This window comes from Ambystoma mexicanum, chromosome 2p (genome assembly GCF_040938575.1).
Source record: "Ambystoma mexicanum isolate Mex_15411 chromosome 2p, UKY_AmexF1_1, whole genome shotgun sequence".
Lineage (NCBI taxonomy): Eukaryota > Metazoa > Chordata > Amphibia > Caudata > Ambystomatidae > Ambystoma > Ambystoma mexicanum.
This window is the reverse complement of record NC_090923.1, coordinates 89,085,001-89,112,333: the sequence shown is the minus strand read 5'-3', so window position 1 is coordinate 89,112,333 and position 27,333 is coordinate 89,085,001. Positions and strand designations below refer to the sequence as shown.

Genomic DNA, 27,333 nt, shown 5'->3' with positions numbered 1-27,333 from the left:
GCTCATGCCCCGTGTGTCTATATCTCCCTCACACCCCCGCTCATGCCCCGTGTGTCTCCCCTCCCTCCCACCCCCGCTCATGCCCCGTGTGTCTCCCCTCCCTCCCACCCCCGCTCATGCCCCGTGTGTCTATCCCTCCCATGCTCATGCCCGTTGTGTCTACCCCTCCCGCCCACCCCACGCTCATGCCCCGTGTGTCTACCCCTACTGGGGTGCGGCGCACAGAGCAGAATTGATCTGCCGGGCTCACGAGGGTGGGGGCTGTGCTGCTCGGAGCAGACTGCTCCGAGCAGCACAGCCCCCACCTTTACGGGCCCGGCTGTGTACACTGCGTGGCTGTGGTACTTGCATGAAGAACTTGCAGGACATTTATGTGTGGCCAATTCGGCGCGGGCTGTTGCGCCGAACCGGCTCCTGCGCCGAACCGGCCGCTCCAAATCGTCCCGGCCCGAACCGGCCGCCCCGGAATGTCCTGCTCCGTGTCTGTCTCCTGTTGCCCCCCACCCCCTGCTCATGCCCCGTGTCTGTCTCCTGTAGCCCCCACCTCCCGCTCATGCCCCTTGTCTCTCTCCTGTTGCCCCCACCCCCCGCTCATGCCCAATGTCTGTCTCCTGTTCCCACCACCCCCTGCTCATGCCGCGTGTCTTCCTCTTGTCACCCCCTCCTATGATGCCCCTTAGTGACCTCTTTTTCCCCCCACCCCCAGCTCATGCCCCGTGTGTCTAAACCCTCCCGCCCACCCCCCGCTCATGCCCCGTGTGTCTACCCCTCCCGCCCACCCCCCGCTCATGCCCCGTGCGTCTACCCCTCCCGCCCACCCCCCGCTCATGCCCCGTGCATCTACCCCTCCCGCCCACCCCCCGCTCATGCCCCGTGTGTCTACCCCTCCCGCCCACCCCCCGCTCATGCCCCGTGTGTCTCTCCCCCCACCCCTGCTCATGCCCCGTGTGTCTCTCCCCCCACCCCTGCTCATGCCCCGTGTGTCTACCCCTCCCGCCCACCCCCCGCTCATGCCCTGTGTGTCTCTCCCCCACCCCTGCTCATGCCCTGTGTGTCTCTCGCACTCCCGCCCACCCCCGCTCATGCCCCGTGTGTCTACCCCTCCCGCCCACCCCCCGCTTATGCCCCGTGTATCTACCCCTCCCGCCCGCTCATGCCCCGTGTGTCTACCGCTCCTGCCCACCCCCCGCTCATGCCCCATGTGTCTACCCCTCCCGCCCACCCCCCGCTCATGCCCAGTGTGTCTACCCCTCCCTCCCACCCCCCCGCTCATGACCCATGTGTTTACTGCTCCCGCCACCCTCCGCTCATGCCCCTCCCGCCCACCCCCCACTCATGCCCCGTGTGTCTACCCCTCCTGCCCACCCTCCGCTCATGCCCCGTGTGTCTACCTCTCCCGCCCACCCCGCTCATGCCCCGTGTGTCTCTCCCTCCCGCCCACCCCCCGCTCATGCCCCGTGTGTCTCTCCCCTCCCGCCCACCCCCGCTCATGCCCCGTGTGTCTCTCACCCCCGCTCATGCCCCGTGTGTCTCTCCCCTCCCGCCCACCCCCGCTCATGCCCCATGTGTCTCTCCCCTCCCTCCCTCTCCCGCTCATGCCCCGTGTGTCTCTCCCCTCCCTCCCTCCCCCGCTCATGCCCCGTGTGTCTCTCCCCTCCCTCCCACCCCCGCTCACGCCCCGTGTGTCTCTCCCCTCCATCCCACCCCTGCTCACGCCCCGTGTGTCTCTCCCCTCCCTCCCCCGCTCACACTCTGTGTGTCTCTCCCCTCCCTCCCACCCCCGCTCATGCCCTGTGTGTCTCTCCCCTCCCTCCCACCCCCGCTCATGCCCCGTGTGTCTCTCCCATCCCTCCCACCCCCACTCATGCCCCGTGTGTCTCTCCCCTCCCTCCCACCCCCGCTCATGCCCCGTGTGTCTCTCCCCTCCCTCCCACCCCCGCTCATGCCCCGTGTGTCTCTCCCCTCCCTCCCACCCCCGCTCATGCCCCGTGTGTCTCTCCCATCCCTCCCACCCCCGCTCATGCCCCCTGTCTCTCCCCTCCCTCCCACCCCCGATCATGCCCCGTGTCTCTCCCCTCCCTCCTACCCCCGCTCATGCCCCGTGTCTCTCCCCTCCCTCCCACCCCCGCTCATGCCCCGTGTCTCTCTCCCCTCCCTCCCACCCCCGCTCATGCCCCCTGTCTCCCCCCTCCCTCCCACCCCCGATCATGCCCCATGTCTCTCTCCCCTCCCTCCCACCCCCGCTCATGCCCCGTGTGTCTCTCTCCCCTCCCTCCCAACCCCGCTCATGCCCCGTGTCTCTCCCCTCCCTCCCACCCATCCCCCGCTCATGCCCCGTGTCTCTCCCCTCCCTCCCACCCATCCCCCGCTCATGCTCCATGTCTCTCCCCTCCAAACCACCCACCCCCGCTCATGCCCCGTGTGTCTCTCTCCCTCCCGCCCACCCCCCGCTCATGCCCTGTGTGTCTACCCCTCCCACCAACCCCCCGCTCATGCCCCAACCCTCCCACCCACCCCCCATACATGCCCCTCCCCCACTCATGCCCCTCCCCCACTCATGCCCCTCCCCTCCCACCCACCCCCCGCTCATGCCCCTCCCCCCCGCCCACCCCCGCTCATGCCCAAGCCCCCCACCCACCCCCCGCTCATGCCCATCCCCCCCACCCACCCCCCGCTCATGCCCCGTGTCTGTCTCCTGTTGCCCCACCCACCCGCTCATGCCCCGTGTCTGTCTCCTGTTGCCCCACCCACCCGCTCATGCCCCGTGTCTGTCTCCTGTTCCCACCACCCCCTGCTCATGCCCTGTGTCTTCCTCTTGTCACCCCCTCCTATGATGCCCCATGTTGACCTCTTGTTCCCCCCACCCCCTCTCATGCCCCATGTCTCCCTCCCCCCCCAACCCCCCGCTCATGCCCCGTGTGTCTCTCCCCTCCCCCCACCCCCCGCTCATGCCCCGTGTGTCGCTCCCTCCCGCCCACCCCCCGCTCATGCCCCGTGTGTCGCTCCCTCCCGCCCACCCCCCGCTCATGCCCCGTGTGTCGCTCAATCCCGCCCACCCCCGCTCATGCCCCGTGTGTCTTTCCCTCCCGCCCACCCCCGCTCATGCCCCGTGTGTCTGTCCCTCCCGCCCACCCCCGCTCATGCCCCGTGTGTCTGTCCCTCCCGCCCACCCCCGCTCATGCCCCGTGTGTCTGTCCCTCCCGCCCACCCCCGCTCATGCCCCGTGTGTCTCTCCCCTCCCGCCCACCCCCCGCTTATGCCCCGTGTGTCAACCCCTCCAGCCCACCCCCCGCTCATGTCCCGTCTGTCTACCCCTCCCGCCCACCCCCTGCTCATGCCCCGTGTTTCTCTCCCCCCACCCCTGCTCATGCCCCGTGTGTCTCTCTCCCTCCCGCCCACCCCCCACTCATTCCCCGTGTGTCTACCCCTGACCCGCCCACCCCCCGCTCATGCCCCGTGTGTCTTGCCGCTCATGTCCCGTGTGTCTCTCCCTCCCGCCCACCCCCGCTCATGCCCCGTGTGTCTACCCCTCCCGCCCACCTCCCGCTCATGCCCCGTGTGTCTACCCCTCCCGCCCACCCCCCGCTCATGCCCCGTGTGTCTATCCCTCCCGCCCAACCTCTGCCCACCCTCCGCTCATGCCCCGTGTGTCTCCCCCTTCCGCCACCCCCGCTCATGCCCCGTGTGTCTCTCCCCTCCCGCTCATGCCCCGTGGGTCTCTCCCCTCCCGCCCACCCCCCGCTCATGCCCCGTGGGTCTCTCCCCTCCCGCCCACCCCCCGCTCATGCCCCGTGGGTCTCTTCCCTCCCGCCCACCCCCCGCTCATGCCCCGTGGGTCTCTCCCCTCCCGCCCATCCCCCGCTCATGCCCCGTGGGTCTCTCCCCTCCCGCCCACCCCCCGCTCATGCGCCGTGGGTCTCTCCCCTCCCCCCACCCCTGCTCATGCCCCGTGTGTCTCTCCCCTCCCGCCAACCCCCCACTCATGCCCCGTGTGTCTCTCTCCTCCCGCCACCCCCGCGTGTCTCTCCCTTCCCGCCCAACCCCCGCTCATGCCCCGTGTGTCTCTCTCCTCCCGCCCACCCCCGGCTCATGCCCCGTGTGTCTCTCCCCTCCCGCCCACCCCCCGCTCATGCCCCGTGTCTCTCCCCTCCCGCCCACCCCCCGCTCATGCCCTGTGTGTCTCTCCCCTCTCGCCCAGCCCCCGCTCATGCCCCATGTGTCCCTCCCTTCCCGCCCAACCCTCGCTCATGCCCCGTGTGTCTCTCTCCTCCCGGCTACCCCCGGCTCATGCCCCGTGTGTCTCTCCCCTCCCGCCCACCCCCAGCTCATGCCCCGTGTGTCTCTCCCCTCCCGCCCACCCCCAGCTCATGCCCCGTGTGTCTCTCCCCTCCCGCCCACCCCCCGCTCATGCCCCGTGTGTCTCTCCCCTCCCGCCCACCCCCCGCTCATGCCCCGTGTGTCTCTCCCCTCCCGCCCACCCCCCGCTCATGCCCCGTGTCTCTCCCCTCCCGCCCACCCCCCGCTCATGCCCCGTGTGTCTCTCCCCTCCCTCCCACCCCCGCTCATGCCCCGTGTCTCTCTCCCCTCCCTCCCACCCCCGCTCATGCCCCGTGTCTCTCTCCCCTCCCTCCCAACCCCGCTCATGCCCCGTGTCTCTGCCCTCCCTCCCACCCCCGCTCATGCCCCATGTCTCTGCCCTCCCTGCCACCCCCGCTCATGCCCCATGTCTCTCCCCTCCCTCCCACCCATCCCCCGCTCATGCCCCATGTCTCTCCCCTCCAAACCACCCACCCCCCGCTCATGCCCCGTGTGTCTCTCTCCCTCCCGCCCACCCCCCGCTCATGCCCCGTGTGTCTACCCCTCTCACCCACCCCCGCTCATGCCCCGTGTGTCTACCCCTCCCACCCACCCCCCGCTCATGCCCCTCCCCCACTCATGCCCCTCCCCTCCCACCCACCCCCCACTCATGCCCCTCAACCCACTCATGCCCCTCCCCTCCCACCCACCCCCCACTCATGCCCCTCAACCCACTCATGCCCCTCCCCTCCCGCCCACCCCCCGCTCATGCCCCTCCCCTCCCGCCCACCCCCCGCTCATGCCCCTCCCCCCGCCCACCCCCCGCTCATGCCCCTCCCCCCCGCCCACCCCCCCGCTCATGCCTATCCCCCCTACCCACCCCCTGCTCATGCCCCATGTCTGTCTCCTGTTGCCCCACCCACCCGCTCATGCCCAATGTCGGTCTCCTGTTGCCCCACCCACCCGCTCATGCCCAATGTCTGTCTCCTGTTCCCACCACCACCTGCTCATGCCCTGTGTCTTCCTCTTGTCACCCCCTCCTATGACGCCCCATGTTGACCTCTTGTTCCCCCCACCCCCCGCTCATGCCCCATGTCTCCCTTCCCCGCCCAACCCCCCGCTCATGCCCCGTGTGTGTCTCCCCTCCCCCCACCCCCCGCTCATGCCCCGTGTGTCGCTCCCTCCCGCCCACCCCCCGCTCATGCCCCGTGTGTCGCTCCCTCCCGCCCACCCCCCGCTCATGCCCCGTGTGTCGCTCAATCCCACCCACCCCCCGCTCATGCCCCGTGTGTCTGTCCCTCCCGCCCACCCCCGCTCATGCCCCGTGTGTCTGTCCCTCCCGCCCACCCCCGCTCATGCCCCGTGTGTCTGTCCCTCCCGCCCACCCCCGCTCATGCCCCGTGTGTCTCTCCCCTCCCGCCCACCCCCCGCTCATGCCCCGTGTGTCTCTCCCCCACCCCTGCTCATGCCTCGTGTGTCTCTCTCCCTCCCGCCCACCCCCCGCTCATGCCCCGTGTGTCTACCCCTCCCGCCCACCCCCCGCTCATGCCCCGTTTGTCTCGCCGCTCATGTCCCGTGTGTCTCTCCCTCCCGCCCACCCCCCGCTCATGCCCCGTGTGTCTCTCCCTCCCGCCCACCCCCCGCTCATGCCCCGTGTGTCTCCCCCTCCCCCCACTCCCCACTCATGCCCCGTGTGTCAACCCTTCCAGCCAACCCCCCGCTCATGCCCCGTCTGTCTACCCCTCCCGCCCACCCCCTGCTCATGCCCCGTGTGTCTCTCCCCCACCCCTGCTCATGCCTCGTGTGTCTCTCTCCCTCCCGCCCACCCCCCGCTCATGCCCCGTGTGTCTACCCCTCCCGCCCACCCCCCGCTCATGCCCCGTTTGTCTCGCCGCTCATGTCCCGTGTGTCTCTCCCTCCCGCCCACCCCCCGCTCATGCCCCGTGTGTCTCTCCCTCCCGCCCACCCCCCGCTCATGCCCCGTGTGTCTCCCCCTCCCCCCACTCCCCACTCATTCCCCGTGTGTCTACCGTTCCCGCCCACCCCCCGCTCATGCCCCGTGTGTCTATCCCTCCCGCCCAACCCCTGCCCACCCTCCGCTCATGCTCCGTGTGTCTCCCCCTTCCACCACCCCCGCTCATGCCCCGTGTGTCTCTCCCCTCCCGCCCACGCCCCATGGGTCTCTCCCCTCCCGCCCACCCCCCGCTCATGTCCCGTGGGTCTCTCCCCTCCCGCCCACCCCCAGCTCATGCCCGTGGGTCTCTCCCCTCCCGCCCACCCCCTGCTCATGCCCCGTGGGTCTCTCCCCTCCCGCCCACCCCCCGCTCATGCCCCGTGGGTCTCTCCCCACCTGCCCACCCCCCCGCTCATGCCCCGTGTGTCTCTCCCCACCTGCCCACCCCCCGCTCATGCCCCGTGTGTCTCTCCCCACCCGCCCACCCCCCCGCTCATGCCCCATGTGTCTCTCCCCACCCGCCCACCCCCCCGCTCATGCCCCATGTGTCTCTTCCCACCTGCCCACCCCTCCGCTCATGCCCCATGTGTCTCTCCCCTCCCGCCCACCCCCCGCTCATGCCCCGTGTCTCTCTCCTCCCGCCCACCCCCACTTATGCCCCGTGTGTCTCTCCCTTCCTGCCCAACCCCCGCTCATGCCCCGTGTGTCTCTCTCCTCCCGCCCACCCCCGGCTCATGCCCAGTGTGTCTCTCCCCTCCCGCCCACCCCCGGCTCATGCCCCGTGTGTCTCTCCCCTCCCGCCCACCCCCCGCTCATGCCCCGTGTGTCTCTCCCCTCCCGCCCACCCCCTGCTCATGCCCCGTGTGTCTCTCCCCTCCCGCCCATCCCCCGCTCATGCCCCATGTGTCTCTCCCCTCCCGCCCATCCCCCGCTCATGCCCCGTGTGTCTCTCCTCTCCCGCCCACCCCCGCTCATGCCCCGTGTGTCTCTCCCCTCCCGCCCAGCCCCGCTCATGCCCCGTGTGTCTCTCCCTTCCCGCCCAACCCTCGCTCATGCCCCGTGTGTCTCTCTCCTCCCGCCCACCCCCGGCTCATGCCCCGTGTGTCTCTCCCCTCCCGCCCACCCCCAGCTCATGCCCCGTGTGTCTCTCCCCTCCCGCCCACCCCCAGCTCATGCCCCGTGTGTCTCTCCCCTCCCGCCCACCCCCCCTCATGCCCCGTGTGTCTCTCCCCTTCCGCCCACCCCCCGCTCATGCCCCGTGTGTCTCTCCCCTCCCGCCCACCCCCCGCTCATGCCCCGTGTGTCTCTCCCCTCCCGCCCACCCCCCGCTCATGCCCCGTGTGTCTCTCCCCTCCCGCCCACCCCCCGCTCATGCCCCGTGTGTCTCTCCACTCCCGCCCATCCCCGGCTCATGCCCCGTGTGTCTCTCCCCTCCCGCCCACCCCTGCTCATGCCCCGTGGGTCTCTCCCCTCCCGCCCACCCCCCGCTCATGCCCCGTGGGTCTCTCCCCTCCCGCCCACCCCCCGCTCATGCCCCGTGGGTCTCTCCCCTCCCGCCCACCCCCCGCTCATGCCCCGTGTGTCTCTCCCCTCCCGCCCACCCCCCGCTCATGCCCCGTGTGTCTCTCCCCTCCCGCCCATCCCCCGCTCATGCCCCGTGTGTCTCTCTACTCCCACCCACCGCTCATGCCCCGTGTGTCTCTCCCCTCCCACCCACCGCTCATGCCCCGTGTGTCTCTCCCCTCCCACCCACCCACCGCTCATGCCCCGTGTGTCTCTCCCCTCCCACCCACCCACCGCTCATGCCCCGTGTGTCTCTCCCCTCCCACCCACCCACCGCTCATGCCCCGTGTGTCTCTCTTCCCGGCCACCCCCCGCTCATGCTCCATGTGTCTACCACTCCCGCCCACCCCCGCTCATGCCCCGTGTGTCAACCCCTACTGGGGTGCAGCGGACAGAGCAGAATTGATCTGCCGGGCTCACGAGGGTGGGGGCTATGCTGCTCGGAGCAGATTGCTCCGAGCAGCATAGCCCCCACCTTCGCGGGCCCGGCTGTGTACTCTGCGTGGCTGTGGTGCCTACATGAAGAACTTGCAGGACATTTATGTGCGGCCAATTCGGCACGGGCTGTCGCGCCGTGCCGCGCCGAACCGGCTCCTGCGCTGAACCGGCCGTGCCGGACCGGCCGCGCCACACTGGCCGCGCCAAATCGTCCCGAGCCGATCCGGCCGCCCCGAAATGTCCTGCTCCGTGCCCCGTGTCTCCCTCCAGTTGCCCCCCACTCCCTGCTCATGCCCCGTGTCTGTCTCGTGTTCCCCCCACCCTCCGCTCATGCCCCGTGTCTGTCTCCTGTTCTCCCCACCCCCGCTCATGCCACCGTGTCTCTCTCCTGTGCACCACACCCTCTGCTCATGCCCCGTGTCTTCCTCCTGTTCCCTCCCCCCCTGCTCATGCCCCGTGTCTTCCTCTTGTCACCCCCTCCTATGATGCCCCTTGTTGACCTCTTGTTCCCCCCACCCCCCGCTCATGCCCTGTGTCTCCCTTCTTTCCCCCCACCCCCCGCTCATGCCCTGTGTCTTCCTTCCCCACCCACTCCACACTCATGCCCCGTGTCTCCATTCTTACCCCCCCACCCACCGCTCATGCCCAGTGTCTGCTCCGTTGGAACAGGGCAGACATGGGGCATGAGCGAGAGTGGGGGCCCCACCTTGCCCTACCCCCGCTCATGCCCCATGTCTCTCCTGTTCACCCCCACCCCCGCTCATGCTCTGTGTCTGTCTCCCTCCTTTTCCCCCCGGTCATGGCTCGTGTCTCCCCTGTTCACCCTCACCCCCCGCTCATGCCCCGTGTCTGCTCTGTTGGAACAGGGCAGACACGGGGCATGAGCGGGGGTGGGGGCCCCACCTTGCCCTACCCCCGCTCATGCCCCGTGTCTCTCCTGTTCACCCCCAACCCCGCTCATGCTCCGTGTCTGTCTCCCTCCTTTTCCCCCCGTTCATGGCTCGTGTCTCCCCTGTTCACCCCACCCCCCGCTCATGCCCCATGTCTCCCTTCTTTCCCGCTCATTCCCCGTGTCTCCCTTCTTTCCACCCCCTGCTCATGCCCCGTTTCTCCCTCGTGTTACCCCCCACTCATGCCCCGTGTCTCTCTCCTGGTCTTCCCGACCCCCTGCCGATGCCCTGTTGTGTTCTCTTTATACACCCTGCCTTCCCTGTCCTTGGTGTCCATCTTCGTAAAAGATTTTTCTTCCTACACCGGGAGGCCTGCCTGCGGTGTCCTGGTTTGGGAAGAAAAATCTTTTTTTTTACCACCCCGGGTTCCCACTTTGAGATCCTAGGATGCTAGTGGTCTTGCTCCATTGAAAAGGACGTTATGGTTACGTTGCACTAATAAAAAACTATGAAATTCAGTAAAAAAGAATGTGTTAAAGTGACTTTATGGTTAAGTTGCACTAATAAAAACCTATGAGATTCCGTAAAAAAACGTTCTTAAAGGGACGTTATGGTTCAGTTGCGCTACTAAAAACCTATGAAATTTAGTGAAAAAACTTTGTTAAAGGGACGTTATGGTTAAGTTGCGCTACTAAAAACCTATGAAATTCAGTGAAAAAACTTTGTTAAAGGGACGTTATGGTTCAAAGTAAAACCGAAAAACCCCTGAAATTCGCCAGTTATGGTAAGCTAAGCAACCCTAACTCGCGCCACCACCGTCAAGTATGTTCTTACAGTAATTATCTTAGGGTCCAGTCATATCATATGAAACATATACATAGGGGAAGACACAAGCTTGAAAGACAGCAATCCTTTCTGTGCATGAAGATAATCAGTAGAGTTATCAGCACTTTCTGATAGATCTGTTGTTTTTTTATTATTGTACTTTCCCTGTATATGCTCATATTTGAATACATTGTACTCACACTACTTTCCTTAGGGTCCTGTCACATCATGTGATACATATACATAGGGTAAATAGCAGCTTTGAAAAACAGAGTAATCATTTCTCTGCATGAAGATAATCAGTTAGGTTGTGAATTGTTTCCGCTACTACTTCTGCTTTTTACTTCACTTTCCCTGTATATACCCATATTTGTACATGTTCTTTTCTCTTTGTGTTTTGTCTATAATAATGCAAGTATGTAGTAAGTGGGTTTTATTATCTACTTATCACATGTTTCACAGTACGCAAAACTCTAATAAGAAAACAGTTATCATTTCACTATTCAAAATGGCAAGATTATGAATATTGCACCTCCATCATGTACGCGCGCACACAATGCCTATGTTTCTACATGAGTACCTTAGTATACTGGATGGAACTTCATAATAGAATGCTATTTATATCAATGCATTGCTTAATGCACTAATTAGCACTTGATATTTATTCCAATGATCCTTGACACTTTTTTTATTAACATTACAATAAGAATCCCTTGTACAGACTTTTCATGAACGGTAAATACACATGTGATGTCATCAGTGATGTCATCATGACATTTGTGATGTCATCTTTGATGTCCTGGGTGTTAGTCTTAGCAGTGCACGGTGGTGGCACGAGTTATGGTTGCTTAGCTTACCATAACTGGCGAATTTCAGGGGTTTTTCGGTTTTACTTTGAACCATAACGTCCCTTTAACAAAGTTTTTTCACTGAATTTCATAGGTTTTTAGTAGCGCAACTTAACCATAACGTCCCTTTACCTACTGAATATATATATATATATATATATATATATATATATATATATATATATATATATATATATATATATATATATATATATAGCGCCTATTACCCACCCCCTCATGAGACTCTTCAAATAGGCTTGGTAGAACTCAATCTTTACTTTGTTTCGATTGTATCATTGCTCGGCAACCCTTAGCAAGCTCAGGGGGGTAATTTCCTTAAAAGTGGAAAGTGCATGCAGGGGACGAGCCACGTTACCACGCGTGTGCTGTATGCCATTTTAAACAGTTTCAAGTCAGTGTAAAAGTGAAGAGTAAAACAATGTGAAATTGCCTTTACTCTTCCTTTTACGCTCCGTTGTGTGATAAAAGCATGGAATCCGCCTGCGCATTATCAGGCGCAAATGCAAAGCTGATTCCGTAGGAATCCATTTGTTTTACACCTGCAGGAAAATATCATGCAGACGTAAAACCTGGTGTTCCTCTCAGATCGAGGAGGGACGCAAAGTGGAGATGCAAACTCCACATGTCCCGCACCCTCCCACCCCTTCACGCCTCGAAAGGTACGAAAATTAGCTGGACTGCAAAATGGATGCGTAAAAGCATTGACACCTTCTTGTTACACTTCGCTTTTTACACTTCGCTCAGTGCAAAATGGCCTCCCTTTCACCTTTTCAAAATGCTGACGGTTGTACAGTGGCATCCACCGCCATAAGTGATTCTTGAGGGAGCATACACTATGTCCATTTGCATTCGGAAACTAAAACATTCACACAATAGCACTTGCCGTGTCCTTTATGTGGGTAATTATATTGCTGTGTGTACATTTTTGGTGCATGTTTGCCATCTGAGTGGTTGCTGTCTAAGTGTGATTTGTGATATTATGTCACTTCCTGTGATGTCATCAGGCACGTGATGTCCTTTCCCTGTTCATGACCATTGCAAACCTCCACATTGCACAGTGTAGAGATGCTTTGAGGAGATGCCATCATGTGCGTTTTCGAAGAAGGCTGAGAAAACGGGATTCCTGCATGCTTCCACTGACTTGCCAATCCATCCCCGCTGAGAAGGACTGATATAGCCCTAGCATAGCCTGACCACCAGTTGTGGTATTGGGGAGTCTATTTAATACAGACCTCCAAGCCCCTTAGAATGAGGGCCACTGTAGAGAGTGAAGGGTTTGCCTGGCCAGGCCCGTGTGTGCTAACGGAAACTTACCATATCAATCGCTGCAAACCGTAAGGTTGCAGTGTCAGTGGTTCTTGCACTGCACCGCTGATGGTCGTGGAGGAAGCCTATCTCTAGTGAGAAGAACCATATATGCTATTTTTAGTTTCCTTGCAAGTGTCGGATACAAATAGCTGGTTGATGGGAGCTCTGTGACCTGAGACTGCAGTTTGAATTCTTTACCCAAATTTGGCCAGTCTGATCTAATTTCAAGCACCCGCAATATCACCCCAGGGCCTGTTTTATGCGCACAACCTCACCACCCCAAATTTCAAACCACACATCATTACGTTTTTTCCTATAATATTTTAACACGCCACTTATGTTACTTTGCAACTGAAAACGTTCAGAAGTGTTGAAACCAGCTGTTGGCAGATTGAATAATGGTGGTTAAAGAACACTTTACTTTGTAGTCGCCGATTGGATCGGGGCACCCCCTGTCATTCAGCTCCTCTCGCAATCGTTGACCCACCATCATTCACAATGGTGATTACTGCCCGCTCCTGCCCATGCTGTCGCTGCAGATTCTTCATTTCAACTTAACCTCACTTGGATCTTTTATTAGTTCTTGGCGAGAAACACATTGATTTGCAACAAATAAGTTTGCAGAGGGGCTTAGTTTGCCACTCATTACAACTATTCTTTCATTGGATCTAGAGTTTGGGCAACAACCGCTGTACACATCTGTCGCTTTACTTTGCAGGTTTATTCATGCCAGAATAGTAGATAAACGCAACCTTCAAGTGGTCTAGACAATCTGAAGGAGCCTCTTCTTTCTTCTGTTTGCAGATGCTAATCATTCACAAATCAGTTTTGCTTGGACATGCAGTAGTAATTTTCTGTATCAATGTATTTCTATCTTGAACCAATTGAACACTCTGGGCCTCATAACGCGTTTGGCAGTATTTTGGCAGTAAATCTGCTGGAATACCACCCAAGTGAATTACCGTTACCGCCACTTGGTCTGACCGAATTACTGCCGGATTACAAGTGGTGTTATAAATCCCCATTTTTTATGAATCCATAAGACAGTAATTCCGCTGCAATAATTCTGCCGATTTTCTCAGCGGAGAGTTGGAGGATTTACCACCAGCATGATGCTGGAGGTAAATCCTCAACTCCAGGGCCATGCTTGTAGTATGACAGAGCAGGAATATTGGCTGTAATTCCGTAACCAACAATTTTCTCCCACTCCGGCCATACTTGTAATGAGGCCCTATATCCCATGTCATTGATAGGCCAGCCGCCCTCTTGAGTCAATCACTGGCGTATATCTGCTGGCAAAATTACACTCATAAACTAATTCAAGCCGTGAAGGATTCTATGTCAAGACCGGAGGCTCCCATTATGCTTCTCTTTCTTTTATTAATATATAAATAGAAAGCTCAGCAGCAAGTGTTAATGCACCTTATTGAAAGCGCAGGAGTGCGTGGCAGACAAAAGGTGCATGAAAAAACACAAAGAACTTAGTAAACCTTAACAAAACAGTGTAAGTCCAAGAAAAACTCCATTTCCCAAGATGCTTCAGGAAAGGTCCAGCAAAGGGTCACTAACATGTGACTTAGTCCACCAATGAATAACTGGCTGTCCATATAAACAGTCATACAAATTATGTCACTTCCTCTTTCTTGCTGCTCACAGCAAAGATAAGTACCCATGTTTTTATCTCCTTGTTCATAAAAAAAAAAAAAATAATAATTTTTTTGAAATTTAAATTTAAATATATTTTAATAATGTGAATGATGTTTACATAATTTATTTAACGTTCGTTGCTATAATTAGTATACGCGCGCGTAACGCGCTTCATCTTCTGTCAGTTTCACTCGATCCTCCGCGTTAGCAGCTTCGCTGCCGCGAGAGGATCTCTGCAACTGACAGGAGCCCTCGCGTTCGCGAGCGGCTCTGTTAATTTATTCACCCCTCCGTGCGCGGCCTTCGGCTCGCTCTTCACTGATACAGAGCCGGGAGGGCCGCACACGGAGAGCATTTCGCTCGCGGTGGCCTTCCGTGGCCACTAGAGGGAGCCTCTGCTCCCTGAGTCCTTTCCTCAAGCAGCTGGCACTCGCTTGTCATTTCCGTTGCCTTTACAACGGAGTTTGAAAGCGAGCGCCAGCTGCAATTACGAGCCCCTTTCCTTTCGTTTCAACGATAAAAAAAAAAAAAAAAAGAAAAGAAAGAAAACGAGATCGAAGGAAGTCTCAGATAACTTCCACAGAACAGATTGTTTTTCCTCTGCAGCAAGGTATCGTGCTCCACACTTTCCTTGTCTGTAATTGAGTGGGCTGAGAGAAGGCTGTCTGTTGCCCACAAAGAGAGCATTTATATTTAAAAAAAAAAAAAAAAAAAAAAAGGTGCATTTGAAATTATTATGGCAGCTCAGTACTTTCCCCAGGCAGATCAGGATTGGTCTGATCATGAGGAGGAAGAGTATCACATAGATGAGGTGGCAATGGCAGACAGCCTCAAAAAGGTGCTGGGATCCTCAGTGGAGACCACCATCAAGAAGGCAGTATCTGAAATGCTCCTACCTATCCAGCAGCGCCTAGACAGTATGGAGGAGCATCTTCAGGAGACCTCCCCAACTGGGAGAAAGAAAACCCGCAAAAGAAAGCACCTTATAGATGGGGGATGTACTCCGGCTCGTAGGAGCAAAGACTCCATGACCCCCCCGAGCCAGCCTACTCCTGCCACCGCTGCCGTCTCAGACGCCTTCTCCAGGCTTAAAAAAGCCTTCATGGACAGGAAGGACACCCCTTCCCTCGAAAGACCCTCTTACCCCGAGGAAGACAACAGGGGTATTAGACCCTCAAGCCCGGAGGGAGAACAACAGGGCACTGATGACGAAGATAGAGGGGTCTATGATAACTACCATCCCCTTTCATCCTCTGATGAGGATTCTCAAACTATAGGGTCGCGACCCTCTACCTCTGGGATTGTGGCAGTCCCCATCCCCAAGAAGGTAACGGAGGAACCCTCCACTTCCAGCGGGATGTTTGCTCCAGAAGATCTTGTGCACCCCAGATCCTCTGACTGGGAACCTTCGTCCAGAACAACCAATTACATCATGAACAGACTGCGCAAGCCTCTAGATAAGGAAGTAAGGGCCAGATTAAAGGCAGAATGCCCCCGTCCCAATATTCCTGGAAAAATAGTCCTCACCCCGGAGCTAGACTCCAAGATGATCACATTTCTAGGAAAGAATGTGAAAGACCCGAGAAAGGGTATCGACCGCGCTTGGAGGTCCTGTCAGGACAGAGTCCTGGACATTACTGGTCCTCTAGCCAAGATTATGGACCTGGCCGAGGCGGCCATTGATTCCAGCGATCCCATCGATCCAACAATCCTTTCAGGTTGGGCGCAAAGAGCCCTCTGTCTACTGGGTAATGCCAGTTGCGCCATCTCGGCTGAACGCCGTAAAGGTATTTTATACAAAATTGACGGCAAACTAACTGAGCTAGCAGATACAGAATCAGGAGCAGCAGCCCAAGGTCTGCTTTTCGGAGACCCATTCATGAAAGAAATGTCGAAATTCGTCGGCACCTTTACTGCCTTGGATAAGGCTCAAGCCTCCATCAGAAGGGTTTTTGCTACTAAGGTTTTCTCCAGGGCCGGACGAGGCAGAGGTCGCTCCTCCGGCCGCTTCGCCTTTGATCGAAGACCTCAGCAATCCCGGGACCAATACAATTCTTGGCAGGACCGCTCAGACACTTTCTTCCCCTCAAGAGGGCGGGGAAGAGGTCGTGGATGGAGAAGAAGTGCAAGATATCCAGCCCAACAGCAAACTACAGGTCAGTGTACCCATAACAGCGCCTGCGCCACAGACACCCATAGGGGGGAGGTTAGCTCTTTTTGCACAGGCATGGGACTCCTTATCAGGAGATGCATGGATCAGGGACGCAGCGCGCGGCCTGCGCTTAGAGTTTTTCGCTCAACCTCACCAAACCACTCGTCCTGCACCATTAGTTATGTCCATAGCAGACGAGGAAGCGTTAGATGGCGAAATACGCAGTCTACATCTAAAACAAGCGATTCGCCCCTGCTCAAGCCAAGGCGGGTTCTTCAGTCCCATATTCTTGGTTCGCAGGAAGCAAAAAGTACGCCCAGTTATAAATTTGAGAGCTCTCAACGACTTCATTGTCTACCATCACTTCAAGATGGAAGGGATACACATGCTCAGGGACATCCTGAGGCCAAACGATTGGCTTGTGCGCCTGGACTTGAAGGACGCTTACCTAGCAGTTCCTATTCACCAGGCCCACATAAGCTATCTCAGATTTTCCTGGAAAAACCAAGACTGGGAGTGCACAAGTTTACCCTTCGGGCTCTCCTCAGCGCCTTGGGCCTTTACCAAACTTCTGCGACCCGTAGTAGCTCGCTTGAGAGAACTGGGAGTAAGATTAATAGTCTATCTAGACGACATTATCTTCATGGCTCATTCTCAAGCCCTAGTAGTGCATCAGGCCAGAATAGCCATCGACCTACTGCACAGTCTTGGTTTCCTCATAAACTGGGAGAAATCTGTACCCCGTCCATCCCAGAATCTAGAATTTCTCGGATTCTTGGTGGACACCTTGAACTCGCAACTTCATCTTCCCGTGGCCAAGATACATGCGACACGGAGGGAGATCCGCAGACTTCTACAGAGAGACCTCATATCTCTTCGAGAGTTAGCAAGAGTAATCGGTCTCCTGTCGTCTTCCATTCAAGCGATTTTTCCCGGTCCTCTTCATTACAGAGAATTGCAAAGGCTCAAGGGTCAGCATCTGAGACGGAGCCTCTCCTACTCTCAACGTCTGACACTGTCGACCTCTGCGCGCACGGAGCTCAATTGGTGGCTCACTCATATGGAAGCTTGGAACGGCAGAGCCATTTTCGGATCCACCCCCGATATTATCATAGAATCAGACGCCAGTCGCTCCGGTTGGGGAGCGAGATGCGGCTCTGTAGCCCCAGGAGGGTTCTGGTCACCTCAGGAGCTGAAAATGCATATAAACTGTCTGGAGCTTCTCGCCGGCTCTTTCGCTGTGCGCTCCTTTGCCAGAGGCAAAGCGAGTTGTTGTATCTTACTAAAGATGGACAACATCTCCGCAGTGCGGTACATCAATCATCTGGGAGGGACCAAGTCAAGACCTCTAGCGGAATTAGCCAAGGACTTTTGGCATTTCTGTCTGGAACATCAGATCTCGGTGACAGCGGAATATCTCCCAGGGCTCACAAACGTAGTGGCGGACTGGCACTCCCGTCACTCCACAGATTTCAGCGACTGGAGGCTCGACAGAGAAGTCTTTCTCCGCCTCCAGCGAACATGGGGCCCCATGTCTGTAGATCTCTTTGCATCCCGTCTCAACTCCCAGCTACCCATCTTTTACAGTTGGAGACCGGACCCAGCAGCAGCTGCGACCGATGCATTCCTACAGCAGTGGACCCAGGGGATTCACTATGCCTTTCCTCCATTTACAATGATAGCGAGGACCCTGGCGAAGGCCCGTCAGGAGCATACGGACCTGGTCCTCATAGCCCCGGTCTGGACCTCTCAGACCTGGTATCCAGTTCTTCTGGAACTTTCTTCGGATTTTCCAATCCTTCTACCCCAATTTCCGGATCTCCTTCTGGATCCGTCAGGACAGCGTCACCCCCTTCTCCTCAACGGTTCACTGAACATAGCAGCCTGGAGGATTTCAGGTCAAGGTGGAGGATTCCCGGCATTTCAGCCATGGCAATCAACCTCATTGAGGAAAGCTGGGCCCCTGCTACCCTCAAGAGATATTCTAACTCCTGGAACGCCTGGAGTAACTGGTGCCATAGGAACGGTTCACATCCAGTTTCAGCACCTATAGAGGAAATCCTAAATTTCCTGGCTTCATTAGTTGAAAGAGGCCTCGCCTATAGGACGGTTAACGCCTACCGCTCGGCTATTTCCGCCGGGCATGATCTCATTCAAGGGCTTCCAGCTGTAGAGCATCAGCTCGTCTGCAGACTCCTTAAAGGAATAAGACTTACAATTCCGCCCCCGTCTCGCTATGATAAGCTTTGGGACGTCAACAAGGTTCTGAATCTTTTTCTGTCATGGCCGCATAACATGGACCTGTCTCGGACTGCCTTGTCAGGCAAACTTACTACACTGCTCTGCTTAGTCTCCTGCAGGAGGGTCTCTGACGTTAGAGCCCTCGATCTGGCGGGCAGGACCTTTTCTCCTGATGGGGTGGTATTCCATTTGCACAGGAGAACGAAATGTAACTCGAGGGTTATTTCGTACCCCGCTTTCAAAGATCAACCTAAGCTTTGCCTAGTTAAATGCTTAAATGTTTACGAGGAGCAGACTGCCCCGCTTAGGACTTCCCCTAACGGGCAACTGCTAATAGCCCTGCGTAAACCGCACAAGGCAGTTTCGTCTCCAACCCTAGCACGCTGGGTGCGCTGGACTCTGACTCAAGCAGGAATAGATACCCTGCATTTCGGGGCCCACTCCGTTAGAGGAGCCATGGCTTCCAAAGCATTTCGGGTCGGAGTACGCCTAGAAGATATCATGAGAATGGCGGATTGGTCAGGTGAATCAATATTCAAGGAATTCTACCTGAAACCGCTAGAACAACCAGCATCTATTGTGGTAAGTAAGCTTTAAACAAGCATAATGGGAGCCTCCGGTCTTGACATAGAATAAAGATTTTCCATAATAACTTACTAGAAATTCTTGATTCTATTAAAGACACGGAGGCGAGCATTATCCCGCCCAGCAAGAGAAATAACAGCGCTACCACCTTTGGGTTATAATTGTGCGACTTGTTTGGGAATGTTACTGCTTATTGGACTGACTTATGTATGTCAAGTTAACACACTATTTCTCTCCCACCCCCGTAAGGGGAACTAGGGTTCTCTGATGCAGAAACTAATTCTAGTTACTTTCTTTTCTCTGACAGCGGCTCCAGACAAGCCCTCCTGATTGCCTAATCAGCTCTGCTTCGGCTTCAGTCTCGAGATGACCTCAGCTACAGCCCTTCTTTTCTCCGTTTTTCAAGTTCGCAGCTTTCGAAAGAGGAAGTGACATAATTTGTATGACTGTTTATATGGACAGCCAGTTATTCATTGGTGGACTAAGTCACATGTTAGTGACCCTTTGCTGGACCTTTCCTGAAGCATCTTGGGAAATGGAGTTTTTCTTGGACTTACACTGTTTTGTTAAGGTTTACTAAGTTCTTTGTGTTTTTTCATGCACCTTTTGTCTGCCACGCACTCCTGCGCTTTCAATAAGGTGCATTAACACTTGCTGCTGAGCTTTCTATTTATATATTAATAAAAGAAAGAGAAGCATAATGCTCGCCTCCGTGTCTTTAATAGAATCAAGAATTTCTAGTAAGTTATTATGGAAAATCTTTATTGTTACACTTGATTATTGTGCAGAATTCCTCACTGAATGTCTTTGTTTGGTTCTCTCACTGGGAAACTCGTTGCACAAATTCCATAAATCCCCATAAATCGAAGTCCTTGGGGAATGGACTATTACCAGGCTACCACTACCATCAGCCCCCACTCCTGGTAACTGTCTCAGTGAGACTTGTAGCTACTCAGTTTCTGTGCTATAAATCACATCTGCGTGTTTATGGGAAGGACTTGTTGTCATAGGCTGTCTGCTTGTCCGGTATGCGTTTAGGTTGAGTTGTGCGTCTATTCTTGCTGGCTGGGTTCGCAGAGGTTGTACGTGCGCTGCTTATGCAGATCGCGCTCCTTGAGCTTAACAGTGAGCTCCTGAAGTGGAAGAGTTTTATGATATTGAATGTTCAATCTACTGGGAATTGTTGTTACCTACTGGAAATGATCAATTCCTTCTTTCAAAAGAGCTCAATTTCTCTGTTTTTGCATGTCATTGGTCGGTAATTTCCACACGTTATGTGACTGTGCCTCAATCTAGGGGATACCGCTGTGTAGACTGATTTCTACCCATCCTTTTTATTTCTCGCTTTACCCTCTATTAGATTTTGTTAGGTTTGTTAGCATGTTGTCCTCTCTTTGCCCAAGTAATATCTGTTTTTTCTTAGTCGTTTTAGGACAGGACGAGGGCCTCATCACGAGTTGGGCAGTGCGGTAGAAAATGCGGCAGTAATACTGTTACTGCTGCAGTTCCACTGGGTGGAAAATCAGAGGATTCACATCCAGCCATAAATAATCCGCTGAGTTTGCGCCCATTACTGCTGCAGTAATTCCATCGAAGATGCCCCAGTGAGCCCTATGGACAAAAAAATAAATGGGCATTTACACCACCACGTGTAATACAGCGGTAATACCGTCGGACCAAGTGGGCGCTAACGGTTATTGTGTTGGGCGGTATTCTGTCAAATTTATCACGGATTACTGGCCAACTCATAATGAGGCCCCAAGTTCTTAGGTTCCTGCCCTATGCTTTGTTTCCCCATTGGCACCCCCTTCATCACCCAACTGCCACCTTTTCATGTATGCTAGTTTCTGCATTGCTTAGTTCAAATGAATACCATCAGTTATCCCCTATTTTAACACCCGTTTTAGACATTACTTGCATTTATCAGTTCTGACCTTAATCAAATTATATACGCTTTCTCAGAGCCAAGAAGAAACATCAACCCTCAAAGGCAACTCCCCTCTGTAACTCCTCTAGATGTTTCAATTAGGCCTCTTATCTATCTGGGTGAGAACAGGGGTCTGAAAGAAAGCATCCTATTACTCTTGTTACCATCTCAGCTTGGCGTAGCATATGGGAGGGTAATCGCATCGAATGTTTTATCTCTCAGCCTTTCACCTGCTAGTCCAAATTGGGTAACAAACCAAAAAGATAGAGAAAAGGTTCAGGCGTGCAGAAGTGGGGTCACAACACCAGCTGAGAATTTCCGTTTCAAGATTGTGGCCCCCAAGCACAGAAATGTCTGGGTTTTTATGTGGCTATACACAATGAGCCTTGTACAGTAAGTTAATATGATACATTTGGTCGGTTATATTAACAATGAATTTAGTAGAGGTACCTCCTCTGAACTTGGAAGGCATATTTTTACAGCTTCGTTCAGGACATGAGCAATTCTTTTTGGCCGATTCAAATGATACAGGCCACCCCTATAGGATATCCCACCACCCTCTGTTATGATAGTTGACTCCACAACTGCCACCCTCATAATTCTCTCCATAGGGTCTCAGGCAAAATAGGCCGCCTTCGATGGTGATGCTGAGCCGGTAGCTGGGTGTACCTGATGTAATATGTGAACTGCCTTATAGGCTGGTGCACGCATGAAGACCAACTTTTTTTCTGTGCCTCTGCCCTAATAATAGCTGCGTCTCGCTACATCAGCTCTGGCAATGGCTCTACACATGACAGCGTTCACACTGGTCTATATTGGTGCAGCCAGTACAGACCTGTTTTCTTACTCTGTAATGGCAATTTTGCCTGCATTATAGGCAAAGCAAACCCTTTTACACTGGCACAGTACTGCTGTATATTGTTGGCAGAGGCATCATGAAAATGCATTGGAAAAGGCACCTCTGCACTGTTGGTGACCTGGCATCTATTGTTTTTGTGTGTGGAGTTTTACACAATTTTTCACTGAAAGTCTGCTGGAAAATTCACTGTTTTAAACCCATTATTTAAAAAGAAATTCTCTGTGGGATCACCTCATGCATAATGTTTGTCGGTCCAATAAAAAATTTTAAAAGCGAGGCTGAAGTTGGCTATACCTGTTTTAGACTTTAAGCTGAACAGAGAGGTTTCTAGGATTCACCCAGACCTGACAGTATCCCAAGTGTTGCTAACATGAAGGAGCCAAATGTGCTAAAAGCAAATACTGTTATTTAAAAATGTAACATTTAGATTTTGATACTAAAGATAAAGCTGCGCCACAATTTAGAAAGCACAACTTCCAAAGAAATCACCGACCTCGCTGGAATTTCAATAGATCATAATACAATAAGCAGTGGTGTTTGGCTTGGTAATGTTCAGTTTCTATAGGCTGAATATATGATTTCACAGCCATTTGCTGAACATAAAAAAGGTAATCAGCAGACCTTACACATTCTTAAACATCCCACTAGTCCTAAAGTGTGAGTTACTTTATTTACATACTCAACCTAAGTTAAATGCACTCGTGTTATGACCCTAGGCGGGGTCAGCTGGGTAAAGGATACGCTGGAGGCCAGAAGTACTTATTGTTACTTTAATCAGGTGTCATCAGGAGATTCTTTAGTAGTTACAGGATCAGATTGGAGCCCACTGGCTCCCACCACCCAGGCTACATAATCTCAACTGTCCCTGGGTAGAACACTCACCACACAGCATTCCACCTAATCATACCCAAACACTCCATTCATGACATCACTACTCAGGCACTCATCATACATACTCCAAGAGGACAGGGAGTCACTCTTAACACCTCCCTTCCTTCAAAGCCTAACTATCCTAACACCTCCCTTCCTTCAATCGACACCAACACCTTTCCTCCTTAAAATGCACAACACTCGCACGGGAGGGCGCAACACACACACAAGCACACCATAGCCAGTACCAGGCACCTGGGGGAATGTCTCCAACATGACAAACCAAACAAGCACAAGACCCAGCCGCCTCATCTACTCTCACAATCCATCAGAAAACACTGATCACCTTCCATTCCCCACCGCCACCAGGGAACCTCGCAGCTGCCACCTACGAGCGCAAACCGGCCCACAGTGGGCATACACGCCAAAGCAAATCCACAGACCCTCAAAGAGCTCTTGACTCCTTTTATTTGACCCCTGCCACGGGCAAAATCATGGGGCTGCCACACCCACGCGCAAACTCCCTAGCTCGGGATAAACCAGGTCATGCTCTGACAAAGCAAACAATAACTAACTATGCACAGTCACCACAGGGCAATCTTAGAAGGGCACCAGATCCCATATACCACACACACGATACCGGACAGTCAGCAACTCACTCACAACTCATACACACTAGGGCTACTCCCACCAGAGGAATTCCACAACAAGTACCCAAACACCGATCCCAGATTGGCGGCCGTTCCAATCTGAGCCATCAGCAGTCAGGTCTCAACCCAACACATCTAACAACAACGAAAACCTCCGGCAACTAGATGGAAAAGTCAAATTAGCCCAAAAATTACAGGGAAGTGCCACCGAAAAATGACACTCTCTGCAACTCAATTTAAGAAACAAGAAAACCTACCCAAGCCAACTCACAACTTGGACAAAATGCCACTAGGTGACCTTGGGGTGAAACACACACACACCCTTTAACTCACCATCAGACACGAGACATGAAGGCGTCCCCTCGCTCTCGCGCCACGAACAGCATGCAGGCAGCGTCCTGCCAAACAACTATTCCTAAAACCAGTTACCACTGAGAACACCAAGTGTAACTCACATCAATGGGCCATACACACCCATACTTGAAATACACTTCAATGGGCTACACACACCCAAACAACCATTCCTAAAACCAGTTACCTCTGAGAACACCAAGTGTAATTCACATCAATGGGCCATACTCACCCATACTTGCAATACACTTCAATGGGCTACCCTCATCCATGCTCATAATAATTTTAATGAACAACACACACACACCTGCTCACTACAAGCTCCAGTGTGCAACGCACACTCATGCTCGAAACACACATCAGAGGGCCATACACACCCATACTTGTAATACACTTCAATGGGCCACACACACACCCATACTCATAACACACATGAATGGACAACACTCACCCATGCTCAACATACTCATGAATGGGCCACACAGACCCATGCTAATGACATGTACAAGATGCACATCATAACTACAGAAAATTTCTCGGAAGTAGACAAATATCTTAACATTTCCTAAACTTTACTCACTTTGACATTTCCTAAGTCTGCACTTTTAAACATATTCTTTTAGTAAAAGAAACACTAAAAGTCCATGTTGCCTGAAACTGCAACGTAAACAACCTGCAATTCCTCAAATAGTTGTTAAACTGACACAAGCTAACCTACCCATTCACACTTCCATGCAATTGTAAATTCCAAGAAGTGCAAAGGCAAACTCTGCCGCATTATAAAGTCCACTTTGCATGGTTCCATGATGAAACGTAACCTCCTGCAAATCCTCAAACTGTTATTCTGATATGCAGTGAACCACTATTAATAGCTCGCTATATTGCTGCACTCTCCGCACAGAATCACTCTGGTCGAAGCTTTTAAAATCTGCAACATACGAAACAGTCCACACACTCCATTCGCACAAAACTATAGTTCAATCTACTGAACTAGCGAAACAATCCCTCTTTGGTATTTCCAACAATAATGTACAACCTCACAAAATCCAACATTGCATTTTCTTGGATGTGGAACATTCCGTTAAATCAGTATCTCGTCCATAAAATACTTTGCAATGACTGACTCTGCTTGGGACATGAAAAACAGTAACGGTAATAACAAGGCTCAGCTGCATTACAATGAGAACCTTACTTGCTTCGAGTCAAAGTTCAATTTAATGCAACTCTAGTAGAGGCAGGCTCGCAACACTGCCCCATCATTTCACGCAGCACTCCTTCCTTCCCCTTGAAAGGCAATGGTAGTCAATTCATGTGTCAGTCTCCACTACGACGCAGCTAATTTAGGAACCCAGTACACGGAAAGGAAACTCATTTCCTGGACACACTGAATGACGTTGCAGGGTCCTTTATTCGAAACCCTGATACAGCTCACTGGATAGACACGAACTTCTAAGCACCGGGCATTCTCTGACAGTACAGAATCTTCATGATCCATCATTCCACACAATCGCTGAGTCCCCCTGCTGGGTTGATGACATCATCACTACAGGATGGGAGATGAGGCCGCATGGAGCTCCAGGGCTCCAACTGTCACCCTGCGCGTTACGGGACGTCTGAGACTAAGACATGTTATCCCCATGAGTGGGACGTGCCCAGTACCACGGCTCCTCACTCACATAACATCGTGATCTATTAGGCGGCTGGCAAGCTGACAACCCTTCACTGCAGCACACTCTTACTGCCATCCTACAGCAATGGGTGTTTTTCCACGGACGCAGGTTCGTTTAGACAGTCTCAGCATACTATCGACTTCACGGCTCTCCAGGAATGGCACTCACTTCACTCCTTAGAGCTTGCATTTCCTAGCTCCACGTCAGCTCTACACCAGCAGTGACAGATGTGTCTCTGGCGCCTCTCCCTGGTACAACAAGAGCGACTTCTGGTACAAACATTTTAACCCTGTAGTGCCAACAGGAACAGTCTCTTGGGTTACCTTGTGTGGAAACTAAAACACCACCTCTCATGTTACCGGGTGCCATTATCTGTTACCATCTTTTAAAAGCCACTAGAGACGCCCTCTTTTCCCCTGGGTGGTGGGACTCATCATGGGGGGCAGTGGGCCCCCTCCTTTTTCTCAGTCTCTGTGATCCTGTGCTGCACCCCCCGCAGCAGTCCTTTCTCCTCTCTCTCATCCTTTTCTCCCAATGTCTGGCCCCATTCATGCAGGTACCTGTCTTATCCAGCTTCTTCTCAGGGTCCGCCTTGATCAAGACCATGCCTCGTCGCCAATATATGTTATGACCCTAAGCGGGGTCAGCTGGGTAAAAGATACGCTGGAGGCCAGAAGTACTTATTGTTACTTTAATCAGGTGTCATCAGGAGATTCTTTACTAGTTACAGGATCAGATTGGAGCCCACTGGCTCCCACCACCCAGGCTACATAATCTCAACTGTCCCTGGGTAGAACACTCACCACACAGCATTCCACCTAATCATACCCAAACACTCCATTCATGACATCACTACTCAGGCACTCATCATACATACTCCAAGAGGACAGGGAGTCACTCTTAACAACTCGCCCTATGGTGAAAGCCTGCCATCCGCAGTAGAACGTTTATAATGCCTTCAACTATCCTTCTGTAAATACCTCCCCTCTCAAGCCCTTCGCTCCTCTTCTTCTAACTCCCTCAGGGTCAGTCGTTTTTCAAAGAAACGATCCGGGGGTAGATCTCTGTCTTCGGCTGGGGCCTTCCATTTGGAACAGCCTCCCTGCCACCTTCAAACTTGAGGAGAGCCATCTCCGGTACAGGAAGCAACTCAAGACCTTCCTCTTCGCTTCTGCCTTTACCCCTCTTCTCCCCTGTTGATCTGCTTTCTCTCTCAGCACTGTGCACCTGGCCACCCTCTGTTCTTCCGGCCAAGGTACCTGTTCACCCTGCCTCCCTCCTGCACTGCCTATGGGCCACCTCCTGCCCTGGGGTCTGTATCTGTACACATACAGCCCCCCACCCACCTTTCTTCTGCACTTATCACACACCCTATTTGACTAACCAAGATTGGATTACCACAATAACTAATATCAGGCCCAAATAACTAGACAGAATATGTCAAAATACTACTTTATTATCCGTTCAATAAAGTAGGGAAACCTGGTAAGCATAACAAATCGCAGCTCACACACTTTCAATGGATTTCAATTACACAAAAGGCTTTGTACCTCGATGTACATCAGCTATGACGTCATCCTACATGGCAAACTGTTAAAACCTCTGCATAGGTGTTAGTAATATCATTGGCTGCCCCATATCTGGTAGGCTACCTCTAACTACGTAAAATACAGATAATAGCAGAACACCAGCAGCGGATTGGTTTCTGCAACAATGTATAGTCTACGCTTATATAGGTCCTCATGATTAGTTGGCACTCTCCTCCAACCTTGGACATTCGGCGCGTTGGCAGCACGTAAGCAAAACCAAACCCAAGTGCGAGGGACAACATCAGACAACTACCCACTTGGCCGGTTAGCCTACTATCTCTCATCAGTTAGGCCCTAAACCAAGGCCTCTTCTTTGTAGTTGACCTTGCTGACTGTTATATTCCTCAGGAATTTTTAAAGTGAGTGAAGGTACATTTCTGTCTTTGTCTGGAGCCTTATGAATAGGCCTTGTTTCTTGGTCCTGCACCACTTGTGAGGAGACCATGATTCTGTCAATTGCATTAGATGCTATTACTCTCCTCGCCCTCTGGAGACTTGGTTGCTTTATCTTGCATATGCTTTCTGCATCTTTGATTGTACAATACTTGGCACTTGCAAATGTATACTCCTTTACTTAATCTAAGAGAAATAAGTTCTGCATACATGGCTTATCCTCTTCGACTCCTTTCAAGTCTTTCAGTTGCCTCTT

At 53.9% G+C, this 27,333-nt stretch overlaps 1 protein-coding gene across 2 annotated transcripts in view; it reads left to right on the top strand.

The window, feature by feature from the left end:
• P4HTM (prolyl 4-hydroxylase, transmembrane) overlaps positions 1-27,333 on the top strand; it is a 971,989-nt gene that overhangs the window by 187,404 nt on the left and 757,252 nt on the right. The window lies entirely within an intron of this gene.